The sequence below is a fragment of the Hyposmocoma kahamanoa genome, unplaced genomic scaffold, assembly GCF_003589595.1.
Source record: "Hyposmocoma kahamanoa isolate Upper Pololo Valley unplaced genomic scaffold, ASM358959v1 80, whole genome shotgun sequence".
Lineage (NCBI taxonomy): Eukaryota > Metazoa > Arthropoda > Insecta > Lepidoptera > Cosmopterigidae > Hyposmocoma > Hyposmocoma kahamanoa.
This window is the reverse complement of record NW_020654051.1, coordinates 7,153,412-7,159,712: the sequence shown is the minus strand read 5'-3', so window position 1 is coordinate 7,159,712 and position 6,301 is coordinate 7,153,412.

The window sequence follows — 6,301 nt, the reverse complement described above, 5'->3', positions numbered from 1 at the left end:
AGGTAGCCGACGACACTCTTGTAATATACAACGTAAGACTGAAAAGACTGGTTCTATTGTTGCACATTTTCTTTAATACCTTACGTCAGTCTTAGCTCCGACAATGCGTCCATTAGTTCTATAAAATAGTCTATTATGAGTAAAAGGAGTACCAACAACAGACTTCAATGTCATAAGGAAAAATTATTCAATTTAAAAATGTTTATTGAAAACATTGACTTACAATTATATGGACGTCGGGACCGCGCTAAAAAGTGTCCAAACTTATAGAGCATTAAAATCGTATACAGAGCGTCATTCACGCTTTAGTCTTCGTTTGTTCGACTGACAGCGAAGCAAGCAAAATTAGACAGTACTGCGATGACATTACAATTTAAATCTAACGTTTTAGCTTTTTCATATTCCTTTACATGTCACTACGTTTAAATAGGTTGACTTGGGACATTTTTTTCGTGGTTTTCGTATTAGACCCGTCGTCCATTTATTTGTAAGTCAATGATTGAAAAGTATACTATTACTCTTTCGTTTAGAGACTACCATATCAAAATTAAAAGATCCGATTTAACATAGACTAGGTATTCACTGCTGGGCACTAAAAAGGTCTTTCATTGGGCTGAGATATTAGTGAGCTTTCATGCAAAGGATGGTTATTCGTGGAATAACGATACAAATGTAACGAGCAAACATAGAGGAAAATTCGGGGAAAGGTCGACAGCGCGAACAGTACTGTGACAGTGTGACCTCCTTACATCGTCATCCCACCTTTTTATCGCCTTTCTCCGGTTCCTGGCCACTCGTATTTAAATTTAAATTTTGAATTTTACCATAATTCTTTTGCCTCGCTTTCCGATTTTGTTTCGTTCCACCGTCACCCCCAGCTCGATCGCGACAGCGTACGGAGCTCTTTAAATTCAATGGCGTCTAATTTTGATTCCTTTACTAACTTTTAACTTTTTTACAAAAGAAGTCCGTTATCTACCCAGGATGCTGCGAGAGGCCATTGAAATTAAAAAACATCCTAATTTCAACAGGGAAGATGATTTCTACGAACCACCAGTTTGGGATCCAGTATTTCCTCTAATGAAAAATCCCAAACAGACATAAGACTGCAGTACTAATTAATATGTTTTAGTTTATTCTAATTTCTATTAATAACTAATAATAAATTGAACTTAATAAAAATTCATTCAATAAAATAATTTGTAAAACTTAATATAGCGTAAATTGGAATGTTTTCTTTGTACAATTAAAAATAAGGTATTAAATTAATAACTATTGTAACTATAGTGAAAAAATAGGGTGGTTTGCATCAATATTAGACATAACTGGTTGAAGACTGTACCACCTCAGTGAACCGTGACCATGGGACCTGTAAAGGGCCCTAAACGTCGGTTTGTTTGAAAAAACAAATATACGCGATTTAAATCCGGAAAAATAGTTTAATTTCCTTTACTAAGCTTATAATCATTATAATATAATCTAAGTCATGTGCCAATTTTAATAACTTTATAATCACTACAGCCCTTATCATGTACCTATGAATACGTATCTGTAATTCAGTAGATCTCGGCCCTTTTGGGGTAAATGTCTACTTAATATCTCTTAATATCCATAAAGTTAGGGAGTGTTTCATAATAATGTACCTGTTTTCTATATATACCTTTTATTGTTACAGCCTTACTTCTTTTTTTGTTTTCTTTCCTTAACCGACTTTAAATAAATTTGTGGACCTAAAGTTTTCTGTTTTACTGTCGTGAACCTGATAACGGCTTGTTAGGGTTACAATCCTTTTAGTACAACTGTTTTGTTAATGTTTCACGGCAATCTTCGGATTTCCGATAGAACCCGAATACAAATTTCCTTGTCTAGTAATTATTAGATTTATTATTTTTAATAATATAAATTCTTAACTACATACTTCATTGATGTTTTCTTACTTACTTACTTCATTCATGTGAACTATATTGAACTTCATTTTTAGGTAGCAGTAGAGCTCCTGTAGAGTATCTATTTCTGCCGCCAAGCAGTAATGTCAACATTACTTTGTTCCGGTTTTGCTGGTGCAATTACAGGCACATGGGGCTTGTCAACATAAGTCTCAAGGTGACGGGCGCAGGGGCAGTACCTCTCAGACCTTTGCGATTAAACTCTGAGTGTCACTGCGACTGTTATGGACAGGTGTGTAGCTTACCATCAGACGTACGAATTGTTTATCCCGTCACTTGATATTACAAAAGAAAAACTGTAAAACTTTTCATAATGTTTAACATTTACTCGTTAATGCACCATCAAAGAAAAAATAATAAAAATAGAAGTAAATTAATTTGCTATTCCGCGAACCCAGTAAATATTTTAACTGCCTCTGTGGGCGAACGGTTATCATACTGGTCTGCCTCGCAAAGGTCTCGGGTTCGATTCCCGGGCCGAGAGAAATAATGTATGGCCTACATTTATTTATCTCGTGAGTTTGGGTGTGATTTCTCATTATCCATGTGAACAGATCCGCGGCACCTGCGACACAGGGTTTCTCTAGTGCGTAGCTATAAGTGTCTGCGTTATTATTATTATTAAATCGTGTAAAATCGCTACGCGTGGACATTTTTTCCTGTAGTTATTTTTTCCACCCTGCCTCCGCATAGGATTAATATGATATATAACACAAGTGCAACTACAGTCACAAATACCATCACAAAAAATACAATCACAAAAAACTAAAGCACTTATTTTATGGAAATCGGAAACAACAACTGTACCGTAAACACCCAGACCCGAAACAATATAGAAATGTTAGATTTTCTAGATGGGCCTACTATGAGCTCTTAGAGCAATCCTATTTAAGCCTGTAAGTTGGATTGCCTGTCAAATTCGTACTATGACCTCACAAAAACAATTCACTGTCGATGCAGTTTACGTTCCCATTCGCAATCCGTTCACCTTATAGCAGGCCCCTGGCCGGGAATCGACTCAGGGACCTCAGAGATATATACATATCTGAACCAGATTGACGATATCTTCCAAGACAATTCAAAAATACAAAACATATTATATGAAAAGACTAATGCTAATGGAGGAAGCAAAAAGATATATGCCAGGAGTGTAGAAGATATAGTAGCCTAAGCATTCCCAGTGAGAGACAGGTACTTATATACCGATGCATGTAATATATGAGGTATGTATTTACTTTTTCAATTATGCATACGTCTCACAGCTTGACAAGACGGGTCTTGTCTAGGGTTTAGCAATCCTCTCAGCATGGCCCAAAATTTCAGAATAGATTTAGATTTTAGATTTACATTTAGATTTATTTATTATCTTGTAAACTTTACATTATTATATACAATATATTGTATTACAAGAATCGTTACAAATAGTAATAAATGTTACATTTCCAAAAATTACAAATATCCAGTACAAGTTTTGTACTACGTAATTTTAACATAGTCAATAAATTATAAATATAATATTAAATTATGTGAAATAATGTAGGAACATATTAAATAATATAATAATAATTATGTCAATGTAATGTTTGTATGCATAAAGTTTATGTAATTTATTAATTTCTGTAAAATAATATTTATACCTAATAACATATAAATTACAACATATATTACAAGACCATGTGCCTATATTCTTCAGTGGAATAATATTATCCAACGCATTATCCAACAAAAAGTCTTTCAGTCGCCGATCAAATGTTTCATCATTGGGCTCATTTTTTAAGTCAACGGGTAGGTGCTTATAATAAGCCGGGTCGATTACGCGCGGATTTTTTTCAGTGAGTGCTAACCGCCGCGACACGACACTCAGTCGTCCTGTGGAGCGGGTGTTATAACGGCTTTCATGCCTTTCAAAGTTGTGTAAGTTTTTTCATATGAATGTGATTATTCCATATAAATACAACGAATACATGGTCATCATCCTGTGTCTCACAAATAAGTCCCTACAAGAGACTCTTCGTGTTACTCCAGCAAGTATCCTCATTGCTCGTTTCTGAATAATGAATACCCTGTCAGAATCAGTGGAGTCACCCCATAAAATGGTACCATACGACATTATGGAGTGGAAATATGCAAAATATGTTTGTCGTAGTATGGAATCTGTAACGACAGGTTTTAATTTTTTTAGTGCATAAGTCGCACTACTTAGTCTACCACACATAGAATTTATATGACGCTTCCACGTTAAATTTTCATCCAGAATGAATCCTAAGAACTTACTGTGGTCAGTTATGGGCATTGGACTATCCAAACACGTTGGCCTCGGGATTGATCTACCAGAGAACAATATTAAACTAGATTTAGCAGCATTCAGTATGAGACCATTGGCAGTGAACCATTTCATCAGACTCATATAGACATTTCCTACTTTTATATTGAGTTCGTCGTAAGTTCGGGCGCACACAATTACCGTGGTATCATCAGCGAATAAAACCAATAAGCCATCAGAGATTTGGGACGGTAGGTCATTAATAAATGTCAGGAAGAGGGTATTTCCCAGTGAAGATCCTTGAGGAATTCCAAGGTTCACGTCACCTCCACTACTGCGTAGTTTTTTCCCACCTGATATTACTTCAACTGTCTGAATTCGGCGTGATAAAAATGATTTCAAAAGATCGTATGTTTTGCTTCGCATACCATAGTGACATAGTTTCTCCAAGAGTAATTCGTGACTGATTACATCAAACGCTTTTGGCAGGTCACACATCATTCCTGCTACTTTGCACGTACCATCCAACCCCGTAATTATTGAGTCCACCACCCTCTGTGCAGCCGTGGTGGTGGACCGGCGGTAGGCATATTGGTTGTTTGCCACAAGATCATATTCTAAATGTGACATTAGGTAAGAGGAAATAATCGACACAATTATCTTTGACATATTAGGTACAATAGGTCTATAATTATCAACTCCGCTCATCTTTGCCCTTGTACACAAATCATACACGCGTAATAATAAACAATGGAAATGAAAAATGAAACAATTAATTGAACTACCCGTTTGAATTTAGCTAAGGGAAGTATAAATTGAACGAATTGGAAAGAAAGGTTTTAGAAGTATATTTTATACAGGAAATGAAACTACTTTTTTCGGATATATTTATTTTTTCAAACAAACCAACATTTTGGGCTTTTTATAAAGCCCCAAATCTGTTTACTTTAAATCATCAAAATCATCAAATGATAAAGATAATGATCACTATAACGATACCGATAACGATAACGATAACGATAAGAATAATAGTAGGTAGGAGATATCCTAGTCATCTATCACTCCTTAGCATTGCACCTCTATCTGTTTAAATTTACACTGGCATTCGGGTACAGATTACATGATGGAAGTTTGGTGTACAAGGTACTTCCAAGTGTTCGAGGAGTAATGTCTAGTACAACACTCGCAAATGGATTCTTTATAAGTACGTCGGTATATAACCGTAAAGGAAACGTTGAAGGTGACACCCTCATCACTGATTTAGCCAGGAATTAAATAAGCAACGTTCATGGATTGATAATTGGTGTATTCACTTTTCGTGTTTAATTAGTTTAGTTGGCGATGAAGTAAGACGTTGACGTTAATTCTTCGTTTATAAATCCACTTTTCATAGTAACTAATTCAAAAGTACAAAACATGAATCAGATTAAAACATATTTTAAATTTCGCGCGGCAAATTCACAGGGACTGGCCATACTCGGTTGTTCACTTTCCAAGTAATTTTTTTTATGATATCAAGTGACAGGACGGACAATTCGTGCGCCTCATCATCATCACATACGTTGCTCTGATCCCCAAGTAAGTAGCTAAAGCGCTTGTGTTATGGAAATCGGAAACAACGACGGTACCGCAAACACCCAGACTCGGGACAATATAGAACAGTTAGTTGTCTACACTAACCCGGCCGGAAATCAAACCCGGGACCTCAGAGATAGCGACACTGTGAAAACCGGTATGCAAGCCACTCGACCACGGAGGCCGTCTTCGCCACTCGGAACTTTAAATCGCAAAATTTTGAGGGGCACTGCCACTGCGCCCGCCACTCTGAGATGTAAGTTGACAAATCCCAAGTGCCTGTAATTTCACCAGCACCCTTATCCTCTAAAAGCGGAACACAGTAATGCTGACATTACTGCTTGGCGGCAGAAATTGGAAAGGTGGCATATTCCCCTGGACGAACTCTTTCACAAGGAGTTCTACATACGAAAAAAGCCCATCTTGTCAATGCGCACTAGTTCATAAACATTAACCATTAACTTCACTCCTTTTTTTCATATAGCAACCCTACTAAGGATCATCATGTCATAGGACT